The 18,020-nt window shown below is 44.8% G+C and overlaps 1 protein-coding gene across 1 annotated transcript in view; it reads left to right on the plus strand.

Moving 5' to 3' along the window:
• Positions 1-18,020, plus strand: part of ec (ubiquitin specific peptidase echinus) — a 414,276-nt gene that overhangs the window by 84,376 nt on the left and 311,880 nt on the right. The gene's annotated exons all lie outside the window — the stretch shown is intronic.

An 18,020-nucleotide genomic window follows, 5' to 3' on the forward strand; every position in this document is an offset into this window, starting at 1 on the left:
GGGAATACCTCAAATCTGCCGTGGCAGAGCATGGAAACACCTGAAATCTGCCGTGGCAGAGCATGGAAACCCCTCAAATATGCCGTGGCAGGCCATGGGAATATCTCAAATCTGCTGTGGCAGGCTATGTTAATACCTCAAACCTACCGTGGCAAGCCATTGAAATACCTCGAATCTACCGTGCAGGCCATGTTAGTATCTCAAATCTGCCGTGGCAGACCATGGGGATTCCTCAAATCTGCCGTGGCAGGCCATAGGAATACTTCAAATCTACCGTGGCAGGCCATGGGAATACCTCAAATCTGCCGTGGCAGGCCATAGGAACACCTCGAATCAGCTGTGGCAGGAGTAATGCTGTGCAAGTAATCATCGCGTAATTGCCACGTCATCTGTGATGTGGTAATGGTAAGGGGGAGATGGGCATCGGGGGATAGTTGAGGATAGTTCCACGTACGTGTTTTTGGATTGGTTGATTTTTTTTTTTTTTTTTTTTTTTTTTTTTTTACGCCAGAGCTGATTCACCTACAGTTGTAACTCCTGATCTATCTCCAACCACAGCCCCTTTCCAAACTACTAGATCCATAACCCCCTTAAAAAAGGGGGTTTATGATGCCAAATCATAGATATATTGCAAAAGTAATGAAGACAGTATCACTGAGTGGACACCGCGAGGTAGGAAGTAAAGCGTGGAAGAGGAAGACAAGACAGGTGGTGAGACGAGATAGAGAAGTTTACAGGAGTGGCGTGGCAGAGGTTGGTGCGGTCGTGCGAGTCATGAAAAGGTATGAGAGAGGTCTTTGTTCAGCAGTGGACTCAGAATGGCTGATTGAATGTAGCAACAAGGAAATGAATTCTTGAATTTGAGTGTAAATATGGCATACTGACCAACTATTTACCAAACTACTAATACCCTACTGACATACAGACATCCTACCAACCTACTAACACCCAGCCAATTTACTGACACCTCACCAACCTAACATCCTACCAACTTACTAACACCCTACCAGCCTAATGTAGTCCTTGCGCTCCAAGAAGTCTGCTGTGGGTGTGGCAGACGCCATGACCCATAATGCCAAATCTACCTTAGTACGTATCTCTTTTTCTTATTTTCCATCTTATGTGCTATTTGAAATTCTCTTTTATATTCTGCATATAGTAAAGGGAGTTATATACTACAATGAGTATCACTTTTTAGGGTTATAACAACGATTTGAATAGATTCTATGACACATGGCAACAGCGCTTTATCCTCCCACGTTGCCACGTCGAGGTCTCACTGAATGACAGGTTACAGTGACGACCCGATCATTGGTGGTCAAATTGGCAACGTCACACTCGGGAGAATTCCCGCTTCTGCCCCACACTGAACGGACACTTTGGAGCGCATGGACTATAACACCCTACCAACCTGCACACACAACAAATGGCAAACCTGTGTGTCATCTGTCAGCCTGTGGGAGTCTCCTTCGTGCCATCTACTTATCTTGTATAGACCAGCTTTCGTGCCAGCTGGTATCCAGGACGTCAGATGGGAACTTGGGTGGTGCCACGTGTTTTAATGACCATCTGGTGGAAGGGGATCAATGTAATTGGTCTTTAAGACGTTTTCGCTTATTAAGTGTGTGGGAACTTAGCTTTCTACTGACGCAAGCGTCTTAGGGCAAAGTCTACGTTGTCGGAAGAACGGTAATGTCGTTGGAATGGCGGCCGCTGTTGCGTGCTTGCATCAGTAAGCTAAGTATTAGGGGACAGGCTTAGGGAATTGCCTGCAATGGGAAGACGCGCGCACACACACACACACACACACACACACACACACACACACACACACACACACACACACACACACACACACACACACACACACACACACACACACACACACACACACACACACACACTCTCTCTCTCTCTCTCTCTCTCTCTCTCTCTCTCTCTCTCTCTCTCTCTCTCTCTCTCTCTCTCTCTCTCTCTCTCTCTCTCTCTCTCTCTCTCATGTTTTCTCTCTTCCATATTCATCCTCTACCCTACCTGTTCACCCTCTCTATTCCTCTTTAATGTAATCTGATCTTTCATCGATAGATTGATTGGCAGATTGACTAATCTCAATCAATCAGTCAGCCATTTCGAGTCCACTGCTGATCAAAGGCCTTTCATACCATTACATAAGTCGCCAACCTCTGCCACGTCACTCCTGCAAACCTCTCTATCTCGTCTCTCCACCTTCTGCCTGGTCTTATCTAATCTAATTTAGTTCAATCTAATCTTCCCTCTGGTGTTTGGAAGCGGCCGTTTAGGAGATCAATTTGGTGAGGTTATCAGTCTCGCCTCATTCCTTCTCCTCCTCCCCTCCTCCTTATTCTCCTGTTCATTCTCCTCCTCCTCCTCCTCTTTACTCTCCTCTTCTTTCTTCTTATTCTCGTGTTCCTTATTCTCTTCTTCCTCCTAATTCTCCTCTCTCTTCCTCCTCCTCCTGCGTACCTGTTTCATTTTTCTCCCCTCCCCTCCCGCGTTCCCAAGCTCGATTCCGACCCCCAGCTGCGCTGTGGGCCAACTACCCACCGCTTTATGCCTTTGTGTATCCCCCACTTCCTCTTCTTCCACTTCCTCCCCATCCTTCTCTTCGACATCCTCCTTATCCACTTCCTCCTCCTCCACATCCTTCTCCTCCACTTCCTCCTTCACATCATCCTCTTCCTATTCTTTTCTTCCACTTCATCCTCCTTCACTTCCTTCTCCTCCACATCCTCCTCTTCCACATCATACCTTTCCAGTTTTTCTCTTCTACTTCTTCCTCTTCCACTTCTCCGTATCCTCCTCCTACATCCTCTTCCACTTCCATTTCCTCTTCATCGAACTCCTCTTACATTTATTTTAACTCCTTCCTTCTACCCTCCTCCTCCTATTCCTCCTCCTCCTATTCCTCCTCCTCCTCTTTCTTCTCCTCTTCCTCCTCCTCTTCCTCCTCCACCTCGACGCCCCGCCCTCTCCTGGTATCATTGTTAAGAGACTGAATGGACGACTTTGGTTGATAAAGGCAGGAGGGTAAACAGGGATGAATAGCCGGCATCTGGTAAATGGGAACAAATTGTTCGACTTACAATGCACTTCTCAATGGAGGAATGTTTAGGGGGAGGGGGGACAAAAAGGCTAGGGGGGATGGTGTTTGGGGTGGTGGTTCCCCCTCTCACCCTCCCTTGTCCCTCTAATGTCTCCCTTTCTACCTTTTAGGAGAAAACAATAACTATTTGAGTAGATAGATTGATGATAGCGAATGCTATTTATCTTTCTTAGGTTGTGTTACCTCTGATGATATATTTGATAAACGTTTTGTAAAATGTAGACAGGTTTTAGGTTTGGATAGTTTTGTGTATTTGTGTCCTGGTCTCGTCGTTTCTTTCCAGCGTCATTCAAATGTACTCATTCTCATCCGTTTGCTGAAAATAGCGTCGACATGACGTCACGTATCCTCGTGCTCTGATTGGATATCCAGACAGACAGGACGACGTGACGTCACGCGTAAGCTCCACCCACCTGCGCGGGGACGGCGTATGGCTATAGACCTTTACGTGATCCTTTCGTATGCTTTGCGCAGAAATATCACAATAGAAGGATTTACGTAATAGAAATGACAATGACATCGACCCTGTTGCCTTCGCATCGCGTGCGTATTGTAGTTGCAACATCCGCATGACGTCATACGTGCTAATTTATTTATTCATTTATTTGTTTATTTACTTGTTCTCACTTTTTCCCGTTCCTCTTCTCCTCTCCCCTCTCCCCTTCCCTCTCCCCGCTTAATCCCCTTCTTTCAACCCTTCCTTTCCCCCTCTCCTCTTCCCCGCTTCTCTCCTCCTCTCCTCTCCTCTCCCCCTCTCCTTTCCTCCTCTTTCCTCTCTCTTTTCTCTCCTCCTCCTCTTTCCCCCTCTCTCTTCTTTCCTCTCTCCTCTTTCCTTTCCCCCTCTCCTCTCCCCCTTTTCTCTCCCCTTCTTCTCTCCCCCTCTCCTCTCCCCCTTTTCTCTCCCCTTCTTCTCTCCCCCTCTTCTCTCCCCCTCTTCTCTCCCGCTCTCATTTCCTCCTCTTTCCTCTCCCCCCTCCTCTTTCTCCCTGTCTCTTCTCTCCTTTTTCCTCTCCCCCTCTCTATTCCCCCTCTCTCTTATTTCCCCTCTCCTCTCCTTCATATTCTCTCATCCTTTCCTCTCCTCAGTCTCACATTTCCTTTCTCCCCTCTCCCCTTCCCCCCTCTCGTCTTTTCTCTTTCTTCCCTCTCTCCCCTCTTTCACCTCTCCCTACCCCCCTCTCTGTCCTCCCCATTTCTCCCCATTTCCCCTCTCTTTCTCTCCTCTCCCCTCCCTTTCTCTTTCCGTCTCTGTCTGTTCCATTGACCCCAAACACACACACACACACACACACACACACACACACACACACACACACACACACACACACACACACACACACACACACACACACACACACACACACTGCAGCAGCAGTGCCTGCAGTGTGACGGGCAAAGAACAATTTTGTCTTTTAAAATGGAGAAGTTTGTGTTTATGCGGTGACTTGCACAAGATCTGATGAGGTGATAGGAGCGATGCGAGCTGCCAGCGCCTGCCCAGGCCTTGAGGAGGAGGTGTCTGCCTGCACTAGTGATGCGAGACGGGAGTAATGAAACAGCGGGTTTAATTTCTTGTATTCAAATAATTTTATATTTCTATTATTATTTTTATTATTATTATTGTTATTATTATCAATATTGTTATTATTATTAACATTATTGATATCGTTATTATTATTATTATTATTATTGTTATTTTTATTATTTTCATTAATGTTTTCTATTATTATCATTATTGATATTATTATCGTTTTTATTATTATTGTCATTATCATTCATTATATAATTATTATTATTATCAATATGATTATACTACTACTACTACTACTAGTAGTAGTAGTGCTCTTTGCAATCCCGTGGACATGGAAGAACTAAAAGTGGATGCTAACTACTGTATATATATATATATATATATATATATATATATATATATATATATATATATATATATATATATTATAAATATATATATATATTTAACAGAAGTGCTTGGCTCCGAATGCTCTGAATGAGTAATTGCTCATTTAGCGTTGGTTTCCTGTTTGGTGCCTGTGCGCCATCATTATACGTCCTGACGCTGCAGATTAGCGCTCGATGCTGGAACTAGATTTCTTCAATATTTACTTGAAAGAGATAGAAATTATACTTCCCCCTGCTGCAGATTTTTCTTTGTAGAACGACACCAACAGTAATAGAAAATAAGATTAGATAAATATGTAAAATGAAATAAAATGGGAAATTAAAATTAATGAAAAATGAAATGCAAACGGTCTTTCTTTCTTTCTTCTTCTTCTTCTTCTTCTTATTCGGGTATTTATTTATGTTATTCTGCACCTGGCCTCTTTATGTTCCAAAAGGTCTCCTGTCAATATTTCTCCATTGTGACCCGTTTTAACCCGTTTTTGGGCGGAATAAGACAGCAGCCAATGTTTCTTCATCTGCAGCAGCACACACAAAGGCTTTTGCTGGTTTAGATCAAACTTCTTCCCCCTCTCCTCCTCCTCCTCCTCCCTCTCTCCTCTTCCCTCCCTCATATTTCCTCTTCCCCTTTTCCTCCTCCTCCTTCTCTCTCTCTCTCTCTCTCTCTCTCTTCTCCTCCTCCTCCCTCTCTTCTCCTCCTCCCTATTTCCTCCCTCTTCCTCTTCCTCCTCCTTCTCCCCTTTTCCTGTTCCCCCACCTCCTCCTCCCCTTTTCCTGTTCCCCCACCTCCTCGCCATCCTCATCCCACTCCTCATCGCTCCCTTTGCTCTCCTCCCGCCCCTTCCTCCTCCTCCTCCTCCTCTTTCTCCTCCTCCTACTGGGCCGGTTCCTCCGCAGGGCATGGACGGACTCAGAGCAGGGAGACGCCTCCTCCTCTTCCTCCTGTTGGTGTTGATGACGACGATGGTGATGGCGACCTCAAAACAACTCTGGGTTTTTCGGGTTCAAACTACTGCTGCTGCTGCTGCTGCTGCTACTCTCTTTTTGAACGGGCTCTTGGTCTTCATCCAATGTACTAACACCCCCACTCTCTCTCTCTCTCTCTCTCTCTCTCTCTCTCTCTCTCTCTCTCTCTCTCTCTCTCTCTCTCTCTCTCTCTCTCTCTCTCTCTCTCTCTCTCTCTCTCTCTCTCTCTCTCTCTCTCTCTCTCCATCCATCACTCCCTCTCTATCTCTTCCTGTGTGTGTTTTGTGTGTGTGTGTGTGTGCGTGCGTACGTACGTACGTGCTTGCTTGTGTAGGTGTTTACCAAATTGTAGTATACAGGAAAGGAGCTAAGCTCTTTGGGTCCCATCTCCTTCTCCAATTTATCATGTGTGTGTGTGTGTGTGTGTGTGTTTCTATAGATTCTGGTGTAGACCACATCTTCGTCGATTTTTTTCCTAAACTTGTTTCGAAGGCTAATATGCTGGTTTATTCCTAATTTGGTGAGAGGGAACACTTTTGTTCGCGGGACAATACTGTTATTAATAATACCTCAGTTAATAACAGTACTGTTATTGTTATTATTTCTGTTATTAACAGCACTGTTAGAAATACCTCAGGTATTGACGCTACTGTTATTGTTAATAGTTCTGTTATTGACAGTAATGGTAAAGCTACCTCAGTTATTGACACTACTGTTATTGTTAATATTTCTGTTATTAATATTACTGTTAATGATACCTCAGTTATCGACAGTACTGTTATTGTTAATAGTTTTGTTATTGACAGTATTTTTATTGTTAATTCCTCTTATTAACAGTACTGTTGTTTTTTCATACTTGTGTTAATGACATTCAATACCTTTCACCTTTCCCATATTAGGTTATCAGTTTATTGATTGTAGTGATGGGACGATAACGAAATTGTTAATGATTCCGATACGAGTGACGATTCTGTTCCAAACCGATACGAGTTCGATTCCGATACCTGCAATGATTATAATTCATGGTCAAGCCCTGCAGTTGGTACATTTATTGATCATTTATCGGAATCGGAAGTTTAGAGCAGCATCGAGACTCATATCGGAATCAATGACATGGAGAGAGAGAGAGAGGGAGAGAGGGAGAGAGAGAGAGAGAAAGGAAGAGAGAGAAAGAAAGGAAGAGAGAGAGAGAAAGGAAGAGAGAGAGAGAAAGTGAGGGAGGGAGGGAGGTTGGATTACTACTTGGGGAGACGTTGAAATCTCTCTACGCCTCTTGATGCTCTTTGGGTCTAGGGTCAGGGCCTTTGGAATGAATTCTTGCTTCTATCTGGGTCCCCCACCCCCACTCCCACCCCCTAGGGCAGCCATAATCAGATGATTTCGTCGTCCCCTTGGGCAGCTCCACCTCGGTCCGCCCGTCTTAGTCGCTAGTGGCGTCGTCTCGCATTCGCTCAGTCGTGGCTTCGAATCCCGCGGTGCCCTCCCATTCCCAGCAGTGATTGTTACCTCCCCAACAGTCCCCAAGGCGCGTAATAGGGCAAAGCAATGGTGATGGCTTCGGCCCCAACTACTCAGCACCTGGTGTAGGCGCCTCACCACCTTGTCTCTGTTGTCGTCAATTGTATGACGATGAGTCCTTGCGAATGAATTACCCTTGCAATGTACACGCGCATATATATACACAAATATATATATATATATATATATATATATTATATGTGTGTGTGTGTGTGTGTGTGTGTATGTATGTATATATAATAGAGTTGACACCTTGACGTTGTAGCTAGGCTAATGACTACAAGAGCTATGTCGATGAAGATGGAAATCTCTACTAATAATGAACATTGTATTTATTTATTTATTTATTTGTTTTATATTTCCCTCTGTCACGTTTTACCAACTCGTGGGGAGGGGGGAGAACCTTATCATATGTAAACATCATCCACAGTGACAGCAAAAAGAGGAAATGAAAATTAAATGTTTCAACAGTTCTGGATGTGTTGTAACTGCGATTTGCTGAAGTTGGATGATTTTTATCATTAAAAATATTTTAATTAATTCATAAAATCGCAGAGGTCTTTGGTCTGCCCGAGGTCACTCATCAGACCCAGTGTGAGGAAGGTCACTGGGTGACCTCGTTTAGTTCCATTCATAAGAACATAAGAATGAAGAAGACTGCAAGAGATCATGAGGCCTACACTAGGCAGTTCCATGTCCAATACCACCTGTCACCCCCATCCATTTGGTTGTCTAAACGTTTCTTAAAACAACCAATAGTTTCAGCGCTCACTACATAGTTACTAAGTCGTTGACCACCCTATCATTAAAATAGTTCTTGCCTATTTCCTTCTTGAATCTAAAATTGTCCAATTTAGATCCATTACTGCGAGTCCTGGCCTGTTGTCTTAATATGATGACCTTGTTTGCGCCACCGTATTAGTTTGTTTATTCGTAACATTTTCGTAATCCGTGAAGATGTCATTATAGATGAAAACTTTTGGATTTATATATATATATATATATATATATATATATATATATATATATATATATATATATATATAGTTGTATGTATGTATGTATATTACCAAGCATTTGATAAGGAAGGAGGAAGAGATTTTGTGACCTCTCTGAGGTAAACAAAACAACTCTCACGGATCAGCTGTTCAACAACTGACCTGGTTCTCATTGTACGGGACCTGAGGTAACCCCCCCTCCGCCGCCCCTTCCCGCTCCCCCACCCTCACCCAGAGACACAGCAACTTTACAACAACGAATGCGTATTGGGTGGAAATAATAGCAACCCCGGTTTTATTTTGATTGTGCAAGCCATGTCAGGTTGGTGAAATAAGGAGGCTACACCAGGAAGCGCTGAGTAGCTGCGGCCGAAGCCGTCACCTTTGCCCTGTTATACGCTTAGACTGTTGGGGCAGGTAATACCCTCTGCTGGGAACCGGAAAGGAGCGCGGGATTCGAACCCACAACTAAGCGAATGCAAGACGTGTGATTATGACAGTAATTTCAGCTCCCTGCCGACTGGTTTCTGGTGAAATGTTTCTTTTGTGCCATCTTGTTCAGTATATTGGGTGGAGCCCTATTTATCTACAGGGTGCCCAATAGCTCACGCTGTCATGACGAAATGGCTGATTGATTGAATAGTGACCATAGCATATATTGTCTCTCTCTCCCCCTCCCTCTGTTTGTCTGTCTCTCCCTCTTTTGCTCTCTCTCCCTCCCTCTCTTTCTCTTAGTCTCTCCCTCTCCCTCTCCCTCTTAGTCTCTTAGTCTCTCTCTCCCTCTCCCTCTCCCTCTTAGTCTCTCTCTCCCTCTCCCTCTTCCTCTCTCCCCCTCCCTCTCTCCCTCTCGCCCCATCCCCCCTCTCTCTCTCTCCCTCTCCCTCTCTCCCCCTCCCCTCTCTCTCTCCCCCATCCCCTCTCTCCCCCCTCCCCTCTCTCCCTCTCTCCCTCTCTCCCTCTCTCCCTTTCCCCCCCTCTCTCTCCCTCTCTCCCTCTCTCCCTTTCCCCCCCCTCTCTCTCTCTCTCTCTCTCTCTCTCTCTCTCTCTCTCTCTCTCTCTCTCTCTCTCTCTCTCTCCCTCCCTCCCTCCCTTCCTTCCTCCCCCTCCCCTCTCTCTCTCTCTCCCTTCCTCCCTCCCCCACCCCCGTTGGTTAAGGCCGCGTCCTTCTGCCCCCATACTTTAATATGCGCCTGTGTGTGACCCCAAACTGGAACCCTTCATCTCTACCACCTACGTACCCTGGATCAGGCGACGTGGAAGGGCGTTGCTACACGCACGCAGGTTGAACTAGACCCGCGCGCGCGCGCCCACACACACACACACACACACACACACACACACACACACACACACACACACACACACACACACACACACACACACACACACACACACACACACACACACACACACACACACACACCTGTCTTGTCTCATCTTTCCAGCTCTCTTGACCCATCTCTCTCTCTCTCTCTCTCTCTCTCTCTCTCTCTCTCTCTCTCTCTCTCTCTCTCTCTCTCTCTCTCTCTCTCTCTCTCTCTCTCTCTCTCTCTCTCTCTCTCTCTCTCTCTCTCTCTCTCTCTCTCTCTCTCTCTCTCTCTCTCTCGTTCTCTGCCTCTGTCTTTTTCTTTCTCACTCTTTCTCTTTCTCATTCTCTCTTTCTCCATCTTACTCTGTCTCTATATATGTCACTCTCTGACTCTCTCTCTTTCTGTGATTCCACCTCTTCGCAGTGAAGTTCTCACTAGGGATAGAAGCGCCGGACATTGAATACACAAAGTTTAACCAGTCAGTGTTATAGGGGCTTCCATGACACCCCTACGGCCCACAGTCACAGAGGAATCCTGATCCACCTTCAACTTTCGTCATCTTCGTTCAAGCTCGTTATTACCTTACCTCACTCCTCCTCAATAGACCTGATAACCCTATGGGGCTATCCATGACACCCCTACGGCTCACAGTCACAAAGGACCAGATTTCTCAAGCAGGATTACGCCAGACAGCAGCTGAAAATATGCTAGATTGTCAAAAATGATGCTAAGTCTTCTGTTCTTCTTCATACATTCGGTCACTCTGCCCCAAAAGCCCTATGGTCTCTGATGCCTTGTGATGCTCCGATTGATGCCCCAGGTTCGAGAGTAGGTGACCCGCATGCGGACCCAGCCGGAGGTCGCCGCGGCCTGCGGCAAGTTGTGGGGTTGGTCGCAGGCTCTACGTGTAAATGGACGCACGAAGGAATGCATAATGAACGCACGAACGCACGCACGCATATCACGGATATGCAGTCTTTGCATGCAAGGGTCAGATCAAGCGTAACATGAGTGAAATTGTCTCGGTCTAGAAGAGGAAAAAATTAGCGTACGCGCGCGCGCGCGCGCACGCGCAGACATACGTACGCACACATTCACATGCGTTCTCTCACACAAACACACACACAAACGTACAAACATACATACACACAAACGTACAAGCATACACACACACAAACGTACAGGCATACACACACACACACACAAACGTACAAGCATACACACACAGAGATGTACAGGCATACACACACGCACAAACGCACAGGCATACACACACACACACAAACGTACAGGCATACACATACACACATTCATACGCGCTCTCTCACACAAACACACATACAAACACATGTGGATATACATATACTCATACAAGCTCTCTTACATACTCATAAACACACACACACACACACACACACACACACACACACACACACACACACACACACAAAATAGCATTACTGATTAAACATACTAGTCAGTAGATGTTATCTGGGACGCATCAGCAGAGAAGAGATTACGGTCCTCATCAGATGAATAAAAATCGCCTGGCGACAACCAGGAACGAGGGAACGTCCGAAACGCTAAATAAGAATCACATGGCGACAGTCACTTAGATGATTTTGTTTTGGCTAATGTTTGAAAGATTTATTTAGAATCATTTAACTCTAAAGGAATCACGCGCGCACACACACACACACACACAGACACACACACACACACACACACACACACACACACACACACACACACACACACACACACACACACACACACACACACACACACACACACACCGTCCTCGGTAGACTGAGCAGGGTTTTTGTCGTAGGTTGATAGATAGATAGGTATAGATTGATACATCATTGATTACCCACGTCTACAATTAGTATCACTATATATAAACTAGAAATAAATATATTAAAATGAATACATAACAATTATCATATATAAACTACTGCAGTCCAAAACAATACATGTGACATTTAGAAGGTGAGGAGCATACGACAGGAGGCGCTGAGTAGCTGCGGCCGAAACCGTCACCTTTGCCCTATTATACGCTTTAAAGACTATGGGGGGGGGTGCAGGTAAAAAAAAAAAAAAGTCTCTTCCGGGAATCAGAGAGGAGTGCGGGATTCGAACCCACAACGAAGCGAATGCGCGACCAGCACGCTTCCGATTACATTTTGAAAATATAAAAAATGACACATTATCGTACATTAGTCCTACACGATGACGTCACACATCATTGCGTCACTCGTCATGGCGTCATACTTTGCGCAGATGCGGGTCCCGATCGCGATCGTGACTCAATGTGTCCTTATTCATAGTCTTTCCGATGCTGAAGTAGTGGAAAATGGACCCCCATAGAAAATGGACCCCTATAGGAAATGGACCCCTCACTTAAAATACAAGAAAACATTATATGTTTTTCTATATAAACTGATACCACATCAACATTTATTAATAAGTATTGCTTATTAAAATACATAACCTAACCAACTTAATTTAACCTAACTTGACCTAACGAGAATAAGTTCCATATTTTAGTGGGGCTCCATTTTCTATAGGGGGTCCATTTTTTCCGTGCAAAAATGGACCCCCGGTCCAATTTCCATATCCCATTTTACACCAGCACTCAATCTGGTCCATACCGGGCATTCATGGGGTGAGGGATGGGGAGGGGTTTTGTTATGTGTAATACCCCCTATGCTTAATAAGCCCCTGTTCACACTAGCGGTTGTGTGTGAATGCTTCCATTGACTTTCATTGTAGTTGAACTGCGGCGGTTGAAATTGCTAGTGTGAACAGGGCCTTAGACACACAAGTGTCTTTATGCCTAACTAAACAAAGTGGAATGAGGAGCCTACGCCAGGAGGCGCTGAGTAACTGCGGCCGAAGCCGTCATCTTTGAACGTTATCTTCTTGATTTGTTTTGTGCGACTTGAGAATTTCAAGTTTTATTTCTTTTCTTCTTTGCATCCCATTTGAGAAATTTATTAAAAAAATATTGAAGGCTCAATTCTTTAATTTGTTTTCATACTAAATAATATGTGTGTGTGTGTGCGTGCATGTTGTGTGTATACATATATGCATGATTTTGTGCATATGCATGTGCATGTTTATGTATGTATACGTGTGTGCGTATGGATGTAAACTGTCGTTCTTGTTATTTGACACCAGTGTAGTAGCTTGCCGCTGTACCTTTTACAGCCTCGTTATCTTAAGACGAGGTTGGAAGGGCAGCTTGTTCCAAAAGTGGACGTACTAATGAAGCTTGTCATTTGTTAAACAAGCGGAGTGGCGTTGTCGTTAGCACGGCTTGTTCCAGTTTGCTCATGGAAGCTCGTGGCAAAGCTCCTCATAAAAATTCATTAGGAGTTTGCGTGTGCACTTCGCATTTCAGCCCCGCCCCCCGCTCCCGCCCCCTTTGACTCGTTTCACACATGTCGACTTTTCGCCGTGAGCCGTCCACGACACGACGTCGTGCTTTCAAATAACCATGGGTGTCTATGGACGTTTTCACACGTCACGACCACGTGTGAAAGCGTCCATAGACACCTATGATTATTTGAGACCACGACGTCGTGTCGTGGACGGCGCACGGCGAAAAGTCGGTACGTGTGAGACGGGCCTTTCTGTACGGCGAGTCTGTGTACATGTGAACGTGCTACAGAGCTGTGCATTATCCAGGATGCAGCCACGTTCCTGCGAAGACAGATATCAATATTGGATGACTATGCAGAACGAGGCACCAGTATTGATAATTCAACAACTTCAGTCTAGTGACATCATATTGATTTTATTCAAATCAGAGGTCGGACGTCGACTTGAACTATGTCTCAGCCGGTCGAGACCCACTCCAGAGCGTTGTCTGCCACTTGTTGAACGAGTTAACTTTTATGAGCAATTGTACATATGTACTTCGAGTATACGCATTGTTCTTAGTATGTGTGTGTGTGTGTGTAAAAATAATAATAATACAATTACAATATACAATATGTTCTAATATTAGAACTAGTCTTAGTTGAGTACATAATGTGCAGGGGGTGCTAGGTGCCGTTGTCCGCAGATGATGGTATGTTTACTGCAACCGAGAGGAGGAAGAGGTCAGTGGAGATAAGGTCGAAGGTTGTTTGTTCGTAGATAGGCAAGTTCACTGTTTGAGTTAGATTTGATTGGTGTAAAATCTCAATGATGTTCAAGCGATTGAAACTCCGCATACAACCAGCTTTGCATCTGGAAATCTCATTCGTAGGGCCTCCACAGCCTCAACGTGTGTGTATGTGTGTCTGTGTCTGTATCTGTGTCTGTGAATCACCATGGTTCTCCATGTTCTTGGATCACGTATTGAACTCGCGATTGACAGCTATTTCCCTCCCGGAAGAGAGCTTAGAGCTCATATATGACCGATCTATGGGTAATGCTGTGACTTTACACGCACACACACACCCAACTCCCATGCCCACGAGAATTGGAGTAACGATTCGCAGCGGAGCGATACTGAATTTATTTCAGTCCTCGGCGGGATTCGAACTCGGACCACTGAGGCAGCGGTTGCGAACGCTACCACTGCGTCATCGAGTCGTGTGTGTGTGTGTGTGTGTGTGTGTGTGTGTGTGTGTGTGTGTGTGTGTGTGTGTGTGTGTGTGTGTGTGTGTGTGTGTGTGTGTGTGCGATGCCTCTTGTTGAGTGATACATATATAATTGGGTGTACAATGTTCAGTGTTGAACGCTGGGTGTTGGAGTGATGGGGGAGGATGGGGGAAAGGGAGCTAGTGAGAATGGGTGGCATTAGGTGTTTAGGTGTGTGTAATGGGTGTTGTGTTCAGCTGGGGGAACAGTGTTTAATGGGGGGATGCGGAGAGTTAGTGGTGGTGGTTATGGGGAGGAGGAGGCGTTTGTGGGGATGGGGTGGGGGATAGGAGGAGGAGGGGGTTAACAGGAGTTTGGGGGGAGGGGGGAAGGGGGAGTACCTTACGGCTGAACACCGGCCGCTACTCCACATTCCAGACTCGACATAATCACGCTGGGCCGGGTGTGGTGCTGTTCTTGTTATTGATTTTGTTCTTGTTGGTTTTGATCTTGTTCTTTCTGGTGATTTTGTTCTTATTGGTTTTGATCTTGTTCTTTCTGGTGATTTTGTTCTTGGTGGTTTTGGTCTTGTTCTTTCTGGCGATTTTGTTCTTGTTGTTCTTGTTACGGTGATGTTGTTCATGCCAAGCTGTTGTTGTCTTTGCATTGCCGTTCTTCTTATTCTTGCGTTGTTTTTGTGCTTGTTATTGATTTGTTGTTCTAATGGATTACCTTGTTGATCTTGTTATTGATTCGTTATTTCTTTTGTTGTCGACTTAGATTTGCCTTGCTCAGCGTTATTGTTGTTATTAATGATTCTGGCAAATACTCGTTTTTCGTCTGTTATTTTTGCTTCGATCGTTATTACTTTCGCGCTCGGTAGTACTGCCTGCTGGCTCTAATAACGTGGCCATTTCCAGCATCGTTGTTTAAAGCTCAGGTTATTGGTGCTGTGTTCACTGTCCAGTAAACCGACTAGGTTATTATTCTTTTATTGTTGTATTTATTTCATTTCATTTTTGATGACATAACAGTCTGTGGTTGGGTTATGTGTCGAAGTGTTTGTATTTTTTCCGAACTTATATATATATATATATATATATATATATATATATATATATATATATATATATGTGTGTGTGTGTGTGTACAGTGTACTGTAGTTCACCATTAATGGTCCACTGCTGGACCGGCCTATCCCCCTGAGCGACGTTGTAATCTTTTTACCTCACCACGATGGCTTAATCCGGCTTGGTAAGGTTCTATGTGTGGTGAAAAATGCTACACCTAAAGTTGTCGTTGGTGTGTTGTGAATGAAGTTTCGAAATCAGTATCCTCAGCTCGGCTATACTGATTAGGTGCTAGCAGATATGTGCGGCACTGCTCTTTAGCACCTCTGAGGTCCGCTGTTCTGGAGAGGAGCTGGAAAGCCGTGAAAATGCTTTGCGCTGATCGGGGATCGAACCCGGACCTTCCGCGTTACTAAGCAGGAACGTGCGCTCACACACACACTCACACACACACACACACACACACACACACACACACACACACACACACACACACACACACACACACACACACACACACACACACACACACACACACACACACATATATATATATATATATATATATAATATATATGTGTGTGTGTGTGTGTGATATGTGTGTGTGTGTGTGTGCACATATGTATAGATATAAAATAATCAACGAGCCATTCCGAATCCACTGCTGAACAGAGGCCTCTCCCATACCATTCCATGACTCGCACGACTGCGCCAACCTCTGCCACGCCACTCCTGCAAACTTTTCTATCTCGTCTCTCCACCTTCAATCTGATCTCCCTCTTTCACGTTTCCCTTCTCCTAGCATCCACTCAGTAACACGCTTGCTCCATCGCTCATATTCAATATTTATGTATTCTATTCGTTATTTCATTAATCTATTTATTTTCATTTATATATTCATTATGATCTCCCGTGATCATAAGTTATTATTCTACTTAAAGCTCGTGTATGTGTAATAATAATAATAATAATAATTATGATGATAATTGGTTTCTTGGGTTAACAGTGATACAGACATACGCTGACAATATATATTTGGTTTTAGAATTAATCTAATTTGAGTACATATTGTGCTTGACGTTGTTGTCCACCTATGATGGTGTGTTTGCTGCGATCAGGTTGTCGGGACCTTATCAGTGATGATGAGGTCGAAGGTTGTACGTTCGTATGTGTGTGCGTGCGTGCTTTCGTCCTTTTCTCCTTTTCTTCAGTTTCTGTGCCAATGGAGACATGTATTATGATTCCCCATCATAAATTTTGACTTCCCTGCGGGCATTATGGGAAGAATCGAGGAGCGGAGTGGGAGGAGGGTGGGGGGTGTGGGGGATGTCCGTCCAAAAAAATCGAAAAGAAAGTACAGTGGTACACATGGTGGGCTTCATTGGCCCTAAACGTCTTGAAATTAAAATCTGGGATCTTCATGGATAGGGACGACACGTGGTAAGTGACATGAAACTGCATAGTGCAGGCCTTATGGCCTCTTGCAGGCTCCTCCATTTTTATGTTTTTGATTAGGCCATTTTCAGTTAGACGCCAAGTGATTTCATTCAGCTTCCGGTCTTAAGGACGCGCATCTTCCTACCTGGCATCATATTTGGGTAAGCGCGTTTTTGGTTCGGTTAACATGATGATCATCCTCGTACTTTGCAGCTCGAAGCAAAACAGCCCCATTCAAAGACAGAGTATGAGTGCTCTAGACGATCGTTTGACGATAATCGTTGAGCATGAACGATCATCGTTGAGCGATAATCGTACCGAGAAAAAACGTACCTGTATCCCGGCTGAAGTGATTGGAGGTAAACTGATAATGATTTCCAAGACGTAGAGGCTTATAGTTAAATGTGTAATTGTTATTAATTTATTTTTTTATTTATTCTTTAATTTGTTGATTTGATTTGCGTCTGGTGTCATTATGGAAAAATATTTTGTCGGCTGATGGCGTCATCGGAAGCGTGCTGGTCCAGCATTCGCTTAGTTGTGGGTTCGAATCCCGCACTCCTCTCTGATTCCCAGCAGTGACTGTTACCTGCCCTCAAAGAGTCCTTAAAGCTCATAATAGGGCAAAGTTGACGGCTTCGGCCGCAGCCACCAGCGCCTCCTGGCGCAGGCTCCCCATCAACTTTCCACTGCAATCCTTAACAATGGCGACCACTTGGTCTTTGAGCTGGCATGCTGACCCCATCTTCGCAAGTCGAGTTTGATGTGCCCTGAGGGAGAATGGCTCTGCTAATAATGAATAATTGCAAATTAGATTGGAATAGTCAAGGTACTGATGTAGTGGCTGCGATGGTGGTGGTGTGTATACATATGTACATATATGTGTGTGTACATGTGTATGTGGGTACATATGTATGTATTTACCTAATTATAGTATACAGGAAAAGAACAACGCTCGTAGGACCCCGTCTTATACTCTCCAATTTATCCTACCGACCCTCAAATTGTGCGTGTACATGTGTATGTGTGTGTGTGTGTGTGTGTGTGTGTGTGTGAGAGAGAGAGAGAGAGAGAGAGAGAGATTGGCAGTAGGACTTGGCAC

The sequence above is a fragment of the Oratosquilla oratoria genome, chromosome 39 (assembly GCF_046742065.1).
Source record: "Oratosquilla oratoria isolate Oo_2021 chromosome 39, ASM4674206v1, whole genome shotgun sequence".
Classification (NCBI taxonomy): Eukaryota; Metazoa; Arthropoda; class Malacostraca; order Stomatopoda; family Squillidae; genus Oratosquilla; species Oratosquilla oratoria.